This window comes from Megascapheus bottae, unplaced genomic scaffold (assembly GCF_031878675.1).
Source record: "Megascapheus bottae isolate mThoBot1 unplaced genomic scaffold, mThoBot2.hap1 HAP1_SCAFFOLD_128, whole genome shotgun sequence".
Classification (NCBI taxonomy): Eukaryota; Metazoa; Chordata; class Mammalia; order Rodentia; family Geomyidae; genus Megascapheus; species Megascapheus bottae.
In genome coordinates this window covers 414,763-434,166 of record NW_028327550.1, presented here as the reverse complement: position 1 = coordinate 434,166, position 19,404 = coordinate 414,763, and the positions used below count along the sequence as shown (strand labels likewise).

The following is a 19,404-nucleotide window of genomic DNA, read 5'->3' as shown; positions in this document are numbered from 1 at the left end:
AGAGGTAAACCATAGTAAATGTTTCCTCAGAATTGTGATGTGGCAAGTTGCTGTTCTTCAAAAGAAAAGGAAATGCCTGTGTCTGGCAGTGTGGGGAATGAATGCTAGGGAACAAACGTGCCTGTGGAAGACCTTTGGGAGTGACAGGGAAGAGTTGTTTTGACTAGAATGTTGTTGGGGAAAACAGAAGTAAGTAGGTGGTGCTGCCATTGATTCTGACTGGCTGGGATGGCTGACGTGGGGCACATGTTCAAGGGTCCTGTATTAGCAGTGGTGCATTAGATGGCCCACATGTCCATATCAAAAGAGCACAGGCAGTACTCAAGATGAACACTGGGGATCACATCAGTACATAGGCACTACTTGAAATGGATTCAATTCCTAAGGCCACAGGTCAGAGAAGGGGAAAGTAAAGAACTCCAAACGCTGATCACCGTACCCTATCGAGAAGAAGATCCTTCTAGAGTAGTAAGTTGGAGATAGTTGAAATGGCTGGTCAGAACTCTTACCTAAGTGGTTGTGGTAGCCTTTCTTGTCTCTACTGTACACTTCAACTTCCTTCTTTCCCTCCTTACTGCAAACTTACCACCTTGTTTTTTTTTATTTTATTTTTTATTGTAATTGGTAAAAGGGTTACATGATATTTGCCAGATAGAAGTTGCATTAATTCACATACATTGATACCCTTTCACATGTCTTGGTACCCATTTCCCTCCCCCCCCCACCCCCCACCCGTCTTGGTTTTCCCCCCTTCCCTATCAAATTTCAAATATCCAAATACAAATAAATTCAATATATCAGCTAACAAAGTGAGATACTATACCAATGTGAGATAACCAAGGGACAGATAACGAAGGGAGCTAGGTCTGTGTTTTTTTTTTACCTTTTTTTTTATTGTAATTAGTAAAAGGGTTACACGATATTTGCCAGATAGAAGGTGCATTAATTCACATACATTGATACCCTTTCACATGTCTTGGTACCCGTTTCCCTCCCCCCCCACACCCCCCACCCGTCTTGGTTTTCCCCCCTTCCCTATTAAATTTCAAATATCCAAATACAAATAAATTCAATATATCAGATAACAAAGTGAGATACTATACCAATGTGAGATAACCAAGGGACAGCAAAGGAGATGAGAGACAACATAGTACATTAAGGACAACAATCATTCGTTATATGGCTTTTTTTCAGTATCCTGGAGGTCCTTTCAATTAGCTTCACATTATATGTCCTTATGTATCAAGATTTTGCTCTATTGCAGATCTCTGCTAGTAGAGCCCAAGGTTTCTACTGATTATGACGAATTTATTACTATTTCTTTTACATTAATTCCTAGGAGAGTGAACCCCTGGAGAAAATAAAGCATACATTCATATATAAATTACTTTTTATTGAGCCCAGGTTCTCCCTGGTAGTTCCTGAAATACTATCCCCAACTTTATCTGAGACAGTTGAATAATTATACATAACCCTAGTGTTCTGCCTCAGTTATTCCTATATTTAAACCTAAAGTTCATCTCTGTAAAGGTTAACTGAAGTGTTTACTTTGTCTCTTCCTACATTACTCTGTACTCACATTGCATAGTAAGTTTGCTCTTCTTGCCATTCAGCACCACTCTGCTCTTTATTTGGGAAATTGAGGTAAGTGGCAAGACTCCACTTGTTGGAACTCCTAGAGCTGGGTTTCTGGCCTTGTATATATGTCATTCCAAATTGTTTGGAGTGGAATAAACTTGTCTTGTTGTTTCCTTAGCATTTGTGTTTATAAAATATTTACTATTAAAAGAGGCCCACATTAGGATAGGTCATTTGTCAGCTTGACAAAGGAGGGGAGCAGAAAGGTTTTTGTTCTCATACTTTGCCCGCACGAGTCTTGATTATTATATTAGCTGTCTAATAGTGACAAATGAGTCCAGCTCCCTGGTCACCTCATTAATTAATGAGATCAGACACTTACGGGAAGATAGAGAAATCACTGCCCCATCATTGGGTGTCTTTCTATCAGGGGCCCAAATCAAGAAGTTTTAAAGATATTAACAAGGACAGCAAGCAGGCAGTTGATATTAATTCCCCTGAAAGCAGTAATGAAGCAATCAGCTTCAAAACAAGCCAGCAGTAACCTGGTGGAACCTTAAGACAGTTGGAATCATCTAAAATTAAAGTTACTTTTTCCTCGTATGAAAGTGTGTTTTTGGAGGGTAGTGAAAGCAGGCAGAGGTTAGGCATGAGACAGATTAGGCTTCAATCTGTTATCAGTGTTTAGATTGCTTGCAAGAGAAGCTCTTTTCAGGTTGGAAAATGAGCTGTGCAAAAGCTGAGTATACCAGACAAATACCAGCTGAGTATAGCAGAACTGGTATTTGTTTGTGTAACAACTAGTGGCACAAGATGGGATTCTTATTTTTTCATATATTTTTTATTGTAATTAATAGAAGGGTTACATGATATTTGCCAGATAGATGGTGCATTAATTCCCATACATTGATACCCTTCCACATGCCTTTGTCCCCATTGAAATGGATTCAATTCCTAAGGCCACAGGTCAGAGAAGGGGAAAGTAAAGAACTCCAAACGCTGATCACCGTACCCTAGCGAGAAGAAGATCCTTCTAGAGTAGTAAGTTGGAGACAGTTGAAATGGCTGGTCAGAACTCTTACCTAAGTGGTTGTGGTAGCCTTTCTTGTCTCTACTGTACACTTCAACTTCCTTCTTTCCCTCCTTACTGCAAACTTACCACCTTGTTTTTTTTATTTTATTTTTTATTGTAATTGGTAAAAGGGTTACATGATATTTGCCAGATAGAAGTTGCATTAATTCACATACATTGATACCCTTTCACATGTCTTGGTACCCATTTCCCTCCCCCCCACACCCCCCACCCGTCTTGGTTTTCCCCCCTTCCCTATTAAATTTCAAATATCCAAATACAAATAAATTCAATATATCAGATAACAAAGTGAGATACTATACCAATGTGAGATAACCAAGGGACAGCAAAGGAGATGAGAGACAACATAGTACATTAAGGACAACAATCATTCATTATATGGCTTTTGTTTCACTATCCTGGAGGTCCTTTCAATTGGCTTCACATTATATGTCCTTATGTATGAAGATTAACGATGGCTTTTTGAACTTGAAAGTTTATATTCAATCTCACTTGAAGACAAAGCTAAATTATCATTTGCTTATGAATGGCAATGTCACAGCTGTGTGTGTGTATATATATATATATATATGTATAACTACATCTATATATTCACTTTCCAATAGCATTCCATTATATTAACTCAGGTTGTCAAAGGATTTCTCCTAGACATCTTTTTTTTGCATATAATTTTTAATGTAATTAATAGAAGGGTTACATTACATTTGCTAGATGGGAGGTGCATTACTTCACATTCATTGATACCCTTTCTCATGTCTTGGTCCCCATTTCCCTCCTCCACCCCCACTCTCATCTTGTTTTCCCCCCTTTCCTATCCAATTTCAAATAAACAAATATGCAGTTTTTTCTCCTCAAAAATGTTCTGAGAGGATGCTTTAGACAAAAAAAATTAGAAAGGAACACCTTCCTCGGTTAGATATGATGACAATGCAATTAAAATTTTTGCATTTGCAGTATTCTGTCTGGATAAAAGATCCCCCCCCAGCAAAATGTGGATGATGTTTTAATTTCCCCATGGCCTTTCAGAATTCTGTTAGCAGTGAAAAAAAGTTTCAAAGTATTATTTCTTACCATAAGTTTGAAAATACCTTTTTATTTCCTCCTGCATATAATGTTTAAGTTCACTTTTCTCCTATTAGCTTCTTTCTCCAGAAAGAATAGTTTCATTTAGTTATCATGAGCTTACCCTTTTGGCATTTTCTTATTGATACACATTAATGTACAAAGCAATGGGTTCTGCTGTGACATTCTGAATGTTCATATCATGTCAACTCCCTTTTAAAAGTAATTGTAATTTTAACAATTATAGTGAAGGGGATGTACAGATGGGCTACAGTTCGGTAAAAAGTACACTTCTTTTTTGGGTAATGTCACCTCTTCCCTTGCTCTCTCTCAGGCTTTCCCTCCCATTCCCCCACTCACAAGTTGTACACAACTTGTATTCAACAATTTTCAGCATAGTGTCCAGTGAGCCCCACTGCTGCATTTGTTTATCCTTTGTCTCTCCATTTCTGTGCCTCCCTTTAAACTCCCACAGACAGATAAACAGACAGAACAAAATGGAAAGACAAGAGAAACTAAAAAGAAAAAAAAACCCTCACTTTCATTTCCTGGAGTTCATGTGGATATATAGTATTTTGGATGATCAGATGCACATAGGAAGTGTGCCTTTCTGTTCTTCTCCTGTCTCCTCCTTTGGTTTCACTATATGTGAATGCCTAGAGACCTGTATAATTTCTTATGCCCAAGTATTTTAGATCTAGTTAATTTTTGTGTTTTTTTAAAAGCTATCTTTAAGTAGGTGTACAAAAAAGGAGTTGCCACTTTATGTATCAACCTCTTTCTTAACTCCCCTTTCCCTTTCTATGTCTTCTCTAATCTCAGATCTTATATGAGAACACAAAATACTACCCTTACAAAATCAAGCCCGTTGTTTATATGCCACACACAAATCTCCATTTCCTCACTACCACTCAGAAGAGAGAAGACCATGGTTACAATAACCATACTTCAAAGACAAACTATACATTTAAGTATGGTAAATAAAAATCAGAAACAATAATAAGAATAGAAAAGTAAGAGATTGGGCATGTGTAGGATACACTAGGAATTAAAATCATCAATGCTTATATTAAAAATGAGGTGGCAGGAAAAGCAAAAAGGGGCGGAAGAAATAGTGTTCTGGATCTGGAATAGAAATGTGAGGAGAGAGGTAAAGTCCCCCTGTGTGCTGGAAGTGGAGGATTGAAGACAGAAGAAAGAGAAGGTAGCGAATAGGCTCTTAACACTGCTGAATAAAGGTGGGTAAATTTCTTCTTCTTCTTTTTCTTCATTTCCTCTTCCTCCTCCTCCTCCTTCTCCTCCACGCTGAAGCCTCTCCTTTTCCTTTTCTTCTTCCTCCCTCCCTTCCTCCTTCTCCTCTTCTTTCTCCTATTTCTTTCTCCTTCATTGCCTTTGTCAGAGATCCAGAAACTTCAGGGGAAATAGGTCATTTACAGAAGGATCTTGGGAGGTCTTCCCAGGGTTATGCCCTGGCCTGAGACCCACAGTTTGATTTACAACTATGTTTGCCTAGCAAGTACACTGATTCTCATTAGGTTCCGTATGTAAGTTGATTTGGGGAAAAAAAGTTAGAGGATGGAGAACATTGGGGGAAATTAGAATTTCCTAAAGGCATCCATTAGTGCTGTGTTGCTGCTAGCACTGAGTGTTTTACAAGCTGACAGTCACCTCAAAAACTTAAAGGAAAGCAGTTTCTATAGCAACAGTGGAACCATTTGAAGTGTGACTAGATAATCTTTTCTTATAACTAAGAAAGCAGAGATATGGAAATTCATTAAAGATATATTTCATATCTTCTACCTAATGCACATTCAGGGCAAGTATACTCTTTGACATGTCAAATATCTTGCTGCCATCTCAGTGCATTAAATACTGATGCACCTTAATGGTTTGATTAGCTTCCCAAGATGAATTTTGGCTGCTAGTAATCATGATTAAGGATATGTATTCTGGACTTGATTGCCTTGGGTTCAAACACTAATACTCCCAATTTTAGTTCATTGCTATATCTGTTCCTGAGTCTTTTATCTTTAGAATGAAAACAAATAAATCTACTCTGAATGTAAGCCTTAAAGAAGTGGAAATATATAAGCAGTGTCTTGTTGGTGAAAATAGCTTACCAAACACTGCCTACTGTAAATAACAAGTCTTTCAGAAATGGATTGGCTTCCTGTTTTCACAGATAAAACTGGAATTCATAGTCCATTTAAATAAATGCAACTACAGTTGGCTCAACTTTCTAATATTTCTATTTGATCCAGGCATCCTCACTGGCATAGTCAGTAATACAAGATGAGCACTGTGTCATTACTTCCTTTTAAGTTACATATTTGCCCAGTAGGCCAGGGGAATGATGTGCTGTCAACCCCTTTTCAGGGTCCACTGGTAGAAGGAACATGGGAAGGCAAAAGGCCCCTTTGGTGGAAGCTTATAATCAGTCTCTCTTGTATTCTCTGCATGACTCCTCATACTCTAGCCTTGGCTTGGTTTCTAGAATAAGAAAGGGTCCTGCTTCAGGATTTCATGAGTACTATTCCTTCACGGGCTCATTTTCTTTTCTTGGTTCTTCCGATAACTGAATGTTTGTAATCACAACAGTTTCAGCCCAGATGTTGTCCCTCTTTCAAAAATTGTTTTGCCAGATCATTTTGTATCAAATCAATCCATTAAAAATTCTTAGTGTATTTACAATTTGTAATGATTGACTTAAATTAACTTGTGGAGCTGCCTGCCTCATGGATTCATGTTTCATGCAGGAAGTGACTGGTTTCTTTCTAGTGAGGGATGTAGGCACTTAGTAAGTGAATGATTGAAAAGAGTGGACAGGCACACAGAAGAGTAAGTCCTCATTTGGACCAAGATTCTACTGAGTTCTTAAAAGAAAAATGGGCAGTGCGAGATAGGTGATGTAGAACTCAAGAGAAGCATAAGGGAACATATAAAGGATTTCTTTTGAACCTGAACACATAACTACCAGGTCAGGCTTCCTATTTCCTGCACACCCTTGAAAACTGCTTCTCCTTGTCTCACTTCTGTTATTGGGTAACTTTTCCTTTCACAGTCCTCCCATTCCAATCTTGTTATCCTCCTACTTATAGAAATGAGGTGCCACCCTGTAGCTCTAAAGCAGAATATTTTGTTAAAACATTCACATCCACAGCCACAGGGGATTGCTTAGATAGCACAATCATGTTTATGTAGCCAGGAGCAAGAAACGATGACTTTCCACTGGAGGAGATCACTTAGCTAAGAGCTATGGGCTTCCATTAACCGTGATAACCACAGTCTAATTTCACTGCGGAATGAGAGCTGTGAGATAATTAGGAAAAGTGCATGCCAGAATGCCAGTGCATATTTCTCCTAAATTAATACAGCCTCATCAAATAGGTTATATTAAAAACAGACACTGTATGAAACAAGATCATTGATTGTCTTAATTAATATGAATCAGCAGGCAGAGTCAGGGCCTACATTAACCTTGGCAGTGGTTGAGAGTCTGGGGAAACTTCACTGAGCAAAACTGACTTGGAGGAAATAAATCTGTGCTCCGAGTCTGGATATTGTGCACTGGAGCATCTGTTCTGATCTCCATGTCCAGTCCAAAGGGTCTCCTTTGTAGGCCAAGGGAGGAGAGCAGACCATACAAAACAAAAGTCTCCATTATGGGTCAAAGTTCACAGGTGAAAATAAACCAATAAAATGACAATGTCTAACATCTTTTGAATAAATAGGATTCCAAAAATTAAATCTTGAGGAGAATGGGCAAAAGATTAGAAGTATTATTGATCAAAATTTCTAAGCAATATATGGGTCATTTCCAAATGCTTCTGATAATTACAGTGGCTATGTATCCCAAGGGAAATTAGTTTCAAAGTCCTTCCTTTCTTTTCCTTATGGGTTTTTTTTGTTATTGACATCTTAAGATATTTTAATTTCTAGGAGGAAGAAATTTTTGTTCTGTTTTGAATGATATTCCAAGAAATTCTTAGTTATTTCAAGCACAGCCATTTTTAGGTTGCCATATTTAGCAAACATATATGAACTGCCCAGTAAAATTTTAATTTTAGATAAACATGCAATATTCAAGACATCCTTGAACTGAAAATTTGGTTCTGAAATTCCAATTTAGTTGAAAAACTATATGTGGCTTTTATATTTCTGAAACCATATTTTCTTTTTCTTTCCTTTGTGGTTTTTAGAGAGGATTTCAAAATGTATTCCAGGGTGACCCTTGAATTCATGATCCTCCCGTCTCACCTTTCAAAACCTTGTTTTACAGGCAAGAACCACTACTGTGTTCACATTGTTTTTAAGAGGAGTATCTACTTCATTTGCAGCGAAGAAGACTAGAATGTGTTAAACAAAGTAAAAAGTTCTATAAAATTGCAGAGCAGTACCTAATATTTAATTTAGTTAATTGGTGGGGATGTAAAATAAGTAAGGTTCACTTTAGACCTATGTCATACATTGGATGTGATGGGCCTGGATTCTGAGGACCAATGTGTCTCATTTCCAGAGCTTGTTCTCTTTCAACTTGTCTTGTTGCTTGCTCTTCAGGCCCAATGTTTAGTACTTGAGTTCTAGTATGGACATTTGCGAAAGTGTTCTGAGATTTCAGGCAAGTCCTCTAATATTTCTATGCTTCATTCTCATAAAGTACAATGTCTTGCTAAATATAAATTGCTCTGAAACATTTGTTGAATTGAATTGGGTACTCATTTGCATATGGATTATAGGGAGGGTTGTGGTATACAGCAGAGGGATTGAGAGTTCAGGTTTTCTGGTCCACTGACTCAACTCTGGGCTTATTTAATTTCTTTACACTCTGTTTTCTCAATGATAAACACGCCATAATAGAATAACTAAGCCACCACATCATTATAGAGGATAGAATACATTTTAAGAACACCTACCATGGAACTAAGCTTTTAACAACTGCTCTTTAAATTTCAAATATAGGAGATTATAAATGAGCAAGACACATTGAAAAGTTTGGGTGCTGAATAAAAAAATACAACGAAAATAGGACTTGCTTTTAATCCTTGCTCCGATGGGGGTAATCAACCCTTTCCAACATTTTTGGGACTCACCAAACTTACATTTCTGAGTTCAGGTTTGTAATCAGAATAAAGGAAAGGTAAGAGCTCTGGATATAATTTTTTCTAGCTTTCCTTAGCTAGATAGTCCCTTTCCTTTGAGTATCTGTGACTACTTTTTATCAAGACTTAGACATCTGAGAATGTGGTAGAGCCAGAAAGAAAAAACAGGGTGCACATACCAACATCTATAAGTAGATGATAGAAGAAAGATGGCCTTCCATTCTGTGATGTCACGATATCACCTTCTTTAGGAGTTAACCTATATTTGGGAGTTTTACTCTGTGAATTAAGAGAATATTTTATGTGGTTTTTAATATAAACTATATCATTCACCAATGTGATTGGTAAAAACTAATCTTCAAAGTCTAAGTAATGGCTCTGAATAGCACTGAATTTTATTTTCTTTTGTCATGATTGAAGTTTCTCTTCCCCAAACTGCCAAGTATTTATTGGAATATAAAGAATAATTTATGAATAGATCTACTGAGCAAAGATTAACCTTTTTCTTTGTTGCAAAACCCTAAGTCCACTGGAGTGAAGCTCTAGGAGAATTAGAATGGAAGAGCTCATCAGCTTCTGTTGCAACTATAAAGAAAATGACACAGCAGCATGAATGATGAAGAACTTAAAAGGAAATGCAATAGTTTTTTTAAAACCCTATTTTAAAATTTTACCTGTGTGATTTCACCAGTGGAGAATAAAATTCTTGGGATGAAAGCTTGCAAAGTGAAATGTTATATGGTTCACGTTTTGTAAGAAGAGACTGCATTTCTGATCTGCTTTTTAAAGATTCAGATAGCATTTTTGAAAAGTTCCTCTTCATTCTGAGGTTGAAGGTGGAGCCCTTGTGCTGTGTCCAAGGGTGTTCTCTGAGAATTGCATGAGCAAGCAATTCTCACAAGGACATAGGACAGTCCAGAAAAGAAATGTTGCTTATATTTTTTAACTTCTAGTTTACCACCTACCACATCTTGTATAAACTGGGTAAAAGGGAACTTTGTGGCCATGGAACAATCAGCCCTTTGAGCCCTGGAAGTTGAAGGTTTTTTTTTTCCCCAATGGCCTCTAGTTTTAGTCATTTCTGGAGGATAAGAGGAAATGGTCCCTGCGCATGCATGTTTCTATAGCATGATCCTGATGTGGTCTGTTTCACAATCTGTATAATCAGGGGATTTGAGCCTGTTGCTGTTTACAGTTCCTTTTCCCTAGAACATTCTTTGAATTTAAGGTGAGTTTCTTTGTTTTGGTGCTGGCACTAGGATTTAAACTTAGGGACCTAGCTCTGTTCCTTGTAGTTCTACCCCTTGAGCCACAGCTCCACGTCTGAATTTTGGTGGTTAAAGAGTCTCACAGACTTTCCTGTCCCATGCTAGCTTCCAACCTCCATCTTCAGATCTCAATCTCCTGAGTAGCTAGGATTACACGTGTAAGCCTCTGGTAAGGTGAATTCCTCTTTGTCTTCTTCTCTCCCTCCCTCCATTCCTTCCCTCTATTCCTCCTTCCCTTCTCCCCCCCTTTATTTCTTCCTTCTTTCTGTTTTCCCTCCAGATCAACTTGCCTTGTGAAGATATAGGTATGAAAGCAAGGACAGAAAGGTAAAAATGGGAAGGAGATAAAAAAAATTCACAGCAATCAAATCCCTACTGTGTTGCCAGAACTTCACAAATAACATCTCATTGTTTTTCTTACCGGACCCTATGAGGGATCTGATTATTGGCACTGTTTATTTTTAATGTATAGAGACACGGTAGGTCAGTAGTATGATATAATTTGTGCAAAGACAGGCACTGAAGTAGTAGAGTTGGGTTTTGGACATTCGTCAATCCAATTCTAAATTTGTGTTTTTGTTCCATTGCAAATAAGGCTTTGTGTATATTTGCAACAGAAGATGTAGCCAATCATCTCCACCCCCTCTTGGGGTAAACGGAGGATCTAAATTAATAAAACATAGCATGGATTTAAATTATGTGAAGATGTTATTTATCCAACAGTATCCTATTTTGCCAAGAGCATGATAAAGATAATTAACAGACTGTTTTGACAAGTGGCACTGTCATGCTAGGCATTGATTTTCTCAGTATTTCACATACTTGAGAAACATTCAGGAATTACTTTTAATATTACTGGCAAATATCTTTGCTTACTTAGTTTATACAGCATTCCTTTTGAAATCATGTCATAATTAGACATATCTTCTCTAATTCGAATCAAAGAAGTATCTGAAATACCTTCTAACATTTTTATGTTTCTGAAAACCTTTATACTTTGTGATATTGTTAACTGTTATTATTTAGTAATAGTCTGTATGCTAGATATAATGTAAACCATTTGGGTTCCTTGAAGATGAAAATAAGCAAATTTTATTTTATTTAATGATTACAATTTTGAAAGAAATCACAATTCTTATCTTCTTTCTCCATTTTGTGTTTGTCCAGCTCTTTCTTTTTTGTTGTTTTTCTTGCTACTGTAGGTCAAATTTTTCATCTGTATTGGGGAATAAACTTTTTCTTAGCAGTTTTTTTGGCCGATATAAATCTCATGGTATTTTTGAAGGTTTGCTGCCATGTTAGTTGTATTTTTTTTCCAGGTCACAATGAGGTACTGGTCAGTAAAATAAAGGGTAATTTGTTAGACTGTGTTCTAATAAAGTAAGACTTCTGAGCAAGACACCAGTGGCTGACATATGAAATCCTACCTGCTCACTATGCTGAGACCTGGAGGATCAGTTTGAAGCGAGTCCAAACAGAAAATTCTTCATTTCCAATTAACCAGCAAAATGTTGGACTGGTGGTGTGGCTCAGGTGATGGAGTTCCATCACCAGTACCAGAACAAAAACCCAAACGATGATGATGATGATGATGATGATGATGATGATGATGATGATAAAGATAAAGATAAATTATATGGCAGACAGCATCATAATGATTTCTACTCATAAGACATTCTGAGATGAGATACTTAGTATTTATGAAGTTTCAAGCATTTATTCAGTTCAGTGTCGTGATTGTATTGTTCTTGCTGTGTGGGCGGGAGTGAGTAACTTCACTTTTGAATCATAGTGAAACAATGAAGGCTTTAAAGATAGGGCATGTGAATAGTAGGTGCTATTTTGGCTCTGAAAAAAATATACCAGTGAACTCTGCTGCCATTGCAAAGGCACCTGGTGAGAAACACCTGGTGCTTTTCTTTTCTATTATTAAAGAACTTGATGTCAGAAAATAAAATGAAATAAAATGCTGCCAGTGACACATTCTGAAAAGATGGGTATCAAATCTTTGGCTTACGGAATTCATAAGGACTTTGAGATAATAGATTATATTACTTATGAGTGTTTCCTTCTTACAGTGGTATGTGTGGCTATTTATAATGATTCTGTCATAAAATATTTTATATGGACTCTCTACTATACTTCAGCAACAAATAGTAATTAATACTTTGGCTGATGTCTTTCAAAGTATTTCCCATGTGCATACATAAACATATAAATACTTTTCTAACACAACAACCCTGCTAACCAGATTACTTTTAGGACTTGTGAATATGAATGTTTTGGCGAATATTGCTTTTGCACATGTAAATAGGAAGTGTGAATTTTTTTCATATGGTTATTCTTTTGAAAAAACGTCATGCTAGTAGCCACAGAGCTCTGATAAATAGATACACTGTAATTTATTGAGTCTTGGACTACTCAGCTATTACAAATTGCACTGTGATGAACATATCTGGTTCGTCATTCATCTCTGATACCTCTTGATTCTCCCTCCACAGCACTGTGGGTATGTTCTTGGACTGTCCTGTCCACGTCAGAATATTAGCATCCCTCGCTTCTACCAAAAGATGAGAGGAACCCTGACATCTCCCTGTGCCTCCAGACAACCCAAATTTCCCCCTCCTTCCCATGTTGCTAAGGATCCCCTTGGGAATCCAAAGCTTCTCTCTGGCGGGCCATGGACCCAGAATAAATTCAGTCAAGAAAGGATTCTTACACAGTTTGCTACTGTTTTCTAACTAGCCAATTCTAAGGTACATTAGTCCTCAGTTTCTTTAGCTGTTAACTGGGAAGATGATCTACCACATGGAGTTTTGGGGAAAATTAAACACAAGACATTACAATGCCTCACACCTGGAAAGCACTCAGTTAGTATCGTACCTACCCAAATTGAGAGCATCATTTATGGTCTCAACTTATTTCTGTCCTTTTAGGCTCTCTAAAAGAGGCATGCCAGCAACAAGAGTTGTCTTCAAGTTTTTTGTTTTGAGCTGTGTGGAAGGGATATTTAGGGAGGTAGATATTTATAGTTATGCACGAGACATCATCATAGTCAGTATTTGAGTTATGTGGAACAGTATGTCAGGCAATGTGGGGAAAAATACTGCATTTTATATCTCATACAGTTTATATTTCAATTTTTATATTTGGCAGCATGTTAGTAAAGTGATGTGATGTATATAATTTGTAAATGAAAACACACTGTGCTTTCTTGCCCCAAGTTATTTCTTTGCTCATGGGTGTGAGAACAGCATTTATTTTGGAGACCACTTGCTGGGAAGACAGAAATTCTTTTTTTATTTTGGAACAGAGGAAAGGAGTTGTAAATTTCACTGCCATTCAGAGTGCCTACAATTCATTGTGTGTTATTTCAACATCATATGCATGAAGTTCGTCATTCTTGGGGTTTTCAATAACCGCAGAGTTATGATTTAAGTGTTCCCACCCCAGTCTTTCTTTGAAGATTGATTAAAATAGGAAGGAAAGTGAAATGTTTCCTATGTTGTGGATTGCCTTTCCTTCTGCTTTGAAAATGGGAAATCAAATATAATATGTTGTCCCTTTTGCAATGTCAACAACAAATATCTCGAGAAATACTGCCCTAGTTAATTAAGTCTTTTCCTGGTCCCTCTGTTCAATCCTCGTTGAAATAAGGTGCCTAAGAGATGTGGAGTTGCTAAACTTCAAACCTGCAACCTAATAACAGGTTTTAGGAGCTGCTGGAGGGAGTGAGCTGTGTATTTGGCAGTGTATACCATGTACATTTTCAGTATGTGTGCATTCATATTTGATTAAGAGAAGCACCACTGGGACATGAACTCAGGACCCTGAGCTCTCACTTGGCTATTTCAACTATTTCATGCTCTACCACTTGAGGCACATCTCCACTTCTGAATTTTTTCTTTTTGCTGATTAATTAGAAATTAACATTTCATGAACTTTTCTGCCTTGTCCCCAGCTTATGCTATTTATTATTTTTATTGATGATGATGATGATTTTAGAAAATACTTGGTTTGAACTTATGGCTTCATATTTGCTGAGCTTGCTTGCACATCTGGTGCTCTAGTATTTGAGCCAAACCTCCAGACCAATATCTATTTTTATTCTGATATAATCAAAGAGAGAAGAGAATCTCTCATCTCTCAGACAAACCCAAAATTTGAAGAAATAAATGAACAATAAGGTAGAAAGTTAATGAAACAGGACTGTTTCATCCATATTAATTGTCCCCGCCCTTTCATGTCCAGTGTAGCTACCCTACCTACTATGTAGAAAATATTTGTGAATAATGTAATTTCTATGCCTGCAAGCAAAACAGTGCACATGCTTTTTCTTTTATTTATTTATTTATTTTTTATTGTAATTAGTAAAAGGGTTACATGATATTTGCCAGATAGAAGGTGCATTAATTCACATACATTGATACCCTTTCACATGTCTTGGTACCCATTACCCTCCCCCCCCCACACCCCCCACCCGTCTTGGTTTTCCCCCCTTCCCTATCAAATTTCAAATAACCAAATACAAAGAAATTCAATATATCAGATAATAAATTGAGATACTATAACAATATGAGATAACCAAGGGACAGCAAAGGAGATGAGAGACAACATAGTACATTAAGGACAACAATCATTCGTTATATGGCTTTTGTTTCAATGTCCTGGAGGTCCTTTCAATTAGCTTCATACTATATGGCCTTATGTATCAAGATTTTGCTCTATTGCAGATCTCTGCTAGTAGAGCCCAAGGTTTCTACTGATTATGACGAATGAGGGAAACCATTGAGCCTAAGTTCCCTTGAGTCTGGCTTACTTCACTTAATAGGATTTTTTCTAAGTCTTTCCATTTCCTAACAAATGAGGCGATGTCATTCTTTCTGACAGCAGCATAGAATTCCATTGTGTACAAATACCACAACTTGTTGATCCACTCATCGACTGAGGGACATCTAGGTTGGTTCCATATCTTTACTATGGTGAATAGTGCTCTAATGAACATTGTTATGCTAGTGGATTTTGTATGATGTATTAATTTGTCCTCCCACAAAAGGGAAATGTCCTATTCCTTTACATAATTTTCAAAATTCCCATTGAGGCAGAGTATCTTTCAAATGTGTCTTCCTTGGCCTGTTTTCCAGATGTATGACTGGGAGTGGTGTTTTTAGATGTGAACTTGAAAGAGCTCTTCCTGTCCTGCTGGTTGCTTCCCTGTTTTGATGCTGTTCTGTTGCCAAAGAAACCAGAATGGTGTCTCTAAGATGTGCCCTTGACTACTGAGTGAGGAAGAGACTGATGGTACCATCCACGTTTCTCAAGACTGAGAAACAACACTGGAAACTTCACTTGAACCACTCATCCACAAAACTCAACAGACTAAATAACAGAACACGGATCAAGCCTGTTGGCTGTTTGGCAGGCAATGTGTGATCAACAATGCCTATTCTTTCGGCTGGATTTTGTTGGATTTATCAGTTACACCTTAACTTACAATGCCATCAGGGACTGAGACTTGATTCCCCAGTACTCAGAACACACAGAGCAAAATTACTTAACACCTTGGCCTGAAGTAACAATATCTATTTCACCGAGGTCGACCAGACATCCAGTTCTGTGGGAAGGTACTGCTGTCCATCACAACTATCCTATATGCTATTTTATTATTTTTTCCTGCAGCTTTCCTCGGTGTGGGGTAGTAAAAAGCTTACAGAGAAAGATGAACCCGAGCGGCACTTTGTAGAGGCATGTAAAGAACAATGCCAATTGTTATGCATATGGATTATTAGATGTACAACACTCAGTAAGCTTTATGCATGTTGTGTTACCTAGAGAGAACATATGTGTTATTAATATGATTTTAAAACACAGTACCTTTTCCCATGAAACTCTGATGCTCTGAGTAGTTTATATTCTCTAAGCATCTTTCCTTTTCCTCTTTCATCAGATTGCACTCTTAAAATTCACTGCATGGTCTCTGTAGGTAAGAGGAAAAGACTTAGCACTGCGATGGCCTTTCTGTTAAGCTCAGACAGTCCACATTTTCTCTGATTCTGGGATACTATTATGTTTTGCAGCCTCCTACATATTTTTCTTCTTTCATAGACAATTTCAAGTTTAATATTATATGTTTAAAAAGTGAGATAATTTTAAGGTCATAAAAATTTTGGAATCCTGCAGGCTTTAAAATACATGAAAAATGATTTAAAAAACCCTCACAGAGCCATTATTTCCATCTTTTCTAAAACTCGCCTACTAGTTAGCTGCCTTGTTGTGGAATTACTGTAAGTTGTGCTTTAAAGGGATTAAGATTAACTTGATTAGAAGAAATGCTAGTTACTAAACAGTTAAGACAGGAAAAAGGCCTGTATGTTTGTATGTTAGTAGGATATTAATGAAATCCATTTGGTAGAAAACAAGCCATTTTAAATATTATTTTTAATATGAACTATTCTCTGGGCAAATATTTCATAACTCCACACTATATTAATATTAGAATTTTCCTGATGATTTGTGGCATTGAGAATAATAGGGGTTGTCAAAATGTACTGAAGGTGTCTCAGAAATTTTTCTTGAGGATTCACTGAAATTAAAACAAATTACATGCCTCAGGATAATCTTTGCTGTACCTCTAGTCTGGTCCTGAAATGACTGATTTGCAGTTCTGAAAGAAAGCTCAAAAAGAATCAACTAGATAGAACTGTGATAAGGATAAGCTTTACTGATCAATTAGAAAATAACCTCAGGCACAATCGTTCCCCAAGCTAATGCACTGAAAAGCAGGCTACTAGTATTGTTTTGTGTAAGGTGTGTGTGCATTCATTTTGGAGGTGTTGAATTCACCTCTGGGCCACATGCTTGGTGGCTGGTGCTTTACCACTGAGATATTATTCCAAGCCCTTTCAATGTTGGTTATTTTTGAGGCTGGGACTAGCCTGGGGTGGACAGGTTTGGGCTACATTCCTGTTAGCTGTGCTCCCATGTGTCACTGAGGATGAAGGCAAAAGCCATGTGCGCCCAGCCAGAGATGACGGGTGCTTGCCATCAGGGCCCCTGGCTGATATGGAGTTGGGAGTACTTCTGACTGGAATGGCCTTGAATTGCTCAACCCCCTGATCTCCACTTTCCAAGAAGCTAAAATTATAAAGATGAGCTCTCAAACCTGGCTCAAAAATGAATATTTTTTCATATATTTTATTGTAATTAATAGAAGGGTTACATGATATTTTCCAGATAGATGGTGCATTAATTCCCATTCATTAATACCCTTTCACATGTCTTGGTCCCCATTTCCCTTCCCCCGCCCCCACCCCTCTAAAAGCAAATAGTTTTACTACTGACATTTCATGTTTTTAAAAACATGAGCAACAAGCAGTTGTTATAATCTTGCTTTCATGTTTCAAGTAATTCCTGTTTTATTTTTTATATATATATATGTATTCTTTACTCATGCATTCTTTTAACAATCATTAATTATCTACTTTGTACTTCGTTTTATATGGAGAGCTGTGGGAAATGCAAAATATATGATATAATCATTGCCTTCTGAGAATTTCTTTGGAATATTATAATAAAATATGAGAAGAAAATGAAAAAGTTCCAAACGTAGAAATCTCATTCTGAGCACCAAAATGAGCCGAATCGGTTTTGTTCTTTTCTGTTCTGATTTTTGACTTTTTTTTCCTTTTTCCTTTTTGAGACAAGATCTGGCTATGTAGCTTAGGCTGGCTTAGAAATAACTACATATGTACTCCAGGCTGGCCTCAAACTTAAGATCTTTCAGTTTCCATTTCCTAAGGATGGGATTATAGGCAAGTGCTACCATGCCCAACTTGAGTTTAGTCTTTAATTACTGTGCAGACACAGACACAGAGTAATTGAAGAACCACCTTAGGAAGAGCCAAGATTTCAACAGGATTAAGGCAGGAAAACAGGCTAGAGTGGGGACTAGTGGGAGTAACAGGGGCTGTGATCAGCTGAGTAGTTTATCTGGAGGGGAAGCCTCTACTCTGCTACAGCTTATCATCATGAGGCAGGACTGTAAGCCTAGAATGGTCAGTTGTTTCATTGTTTTAAGGAAATTTAAATTTTAAACTTAAGTCTTCTGACACAAACACACACACATGTGCATGTATACAGCATACATAATAGATGTATATATATATACAATAATATATATGTGTGCACATATACACAGACCCACATGTATGTTAATTAATTTAAGGGTTGGTGTTAAGGTTGGTGCTGTACCACTCAAGCCATACCCGTACTTCTGAATTCCTACTGGTTAATTAGGTTTAAGAATCTTACAGACTTTCCTGCTCAAGTTGACCTCAAACCGTGATCCTCAGATCTCAGCTTCCTGAGTAGCTAGGATTGTAAGTGTGAGATACTGGTGCCTGATATAGGTCTTCTGTTTTGTTAAATGATGGCTCAAATGTGTAGAAATACTATGCTGCTTAAACAACATGGAATGGGACTAATTTGATCTACTGGGCCATTAATTCTCAATTTCTGGCCTGTAAGTTGGAGTCTACAAAAATCTGGTAGTGGAGGCACAGCCAACTTTAGGATTCGTCCTTGTATTCTTTTTGCCTTTAGGCCTGTGTGGGCGGGGTGGAGGGGTCTGAGTTAAGTTCTATTGCTTGGCACCGCTCTGCTTTCCCTTTGTGTTTGGGGACGCGCTGTATTACTCACGCCTCTGCATCCCTCTGCGGGTGCTGCACGGTGGTGGGGAGTCTCTCACTCCCCTCGGGTCTCCGCTGTCGCCTGTGTTCCGAGTCTGGGTTCCGCTGCTTGCTGTTCTGGTTCCGCGTCTGGGTTCTGCTGCTTCCTCCGTTCGCTGGCCCGGTTGTATGTTGGTTTCTGCAGCAATCGGGCTCCCAGGCTGGCCCCCTCCGCCCGCAGCCGCTTTTCCCGGCCTGCTGCCGCTTTTCCCCCCCGGCCCGCCGGCGCTTTCTGTGGCTTGGAACTGGCGGATGGAGGTGGGGGAGGGGTCCTCGCGTTCCGAATTCTTTGAGAAAGTTGGATGTGAGCTTTATCTGGATTTCTTTTCCACTTTGAGTCCTTCTCCGTTGCCTTTTGAGTTTGTTGTTGTGGATTTCTTAAGATAATTGGCTCGTGGGACTCCTTAGTTCTCTCTTTTTGTGAGAGAGAGCTACGCAGCATCCCTATTGTCTCGGGGCCATCTTCCTTCCCTCTCCGCATGCGTGCTCTTCACTGGGCCTTGGCCCTCGTGCTCACTGAGCATGCGTGTGCTCTTCGCTGGGCCACGGCCCTCGGTGCTCAGTGAGCATGCGTGTTT

General features: G+C 38.1%; 1 long non-coding RNA gene across 1 annotated transcript in view; it reads right to left on the bottom strand.

The window, feature by feature from the left end:
• Nucleotides 1-18,908, bottom strand: part of LOC150039692 (uncharacterized) — a 55,792-nt gene extending 36,884 nt beyond the window's left edge. The window contains exons 1-2 of the long non-coding RNA XR_016534265.1: nucleotides 18,798-18,908; nucleotides 15,975-16,077 (exon numbers count right to left, since the gene is read on the bottom strand). This is a non-coding gene — a long non-coding RNA (uncharacterized LOC150039692). The remainder of the gene's footprint in view (nucleotides 1-15,974; nucleotides 16,078-18,797) is intronic.
• Nucleotides 18,909-19,404: the final 496 nt, after the last annotated feature.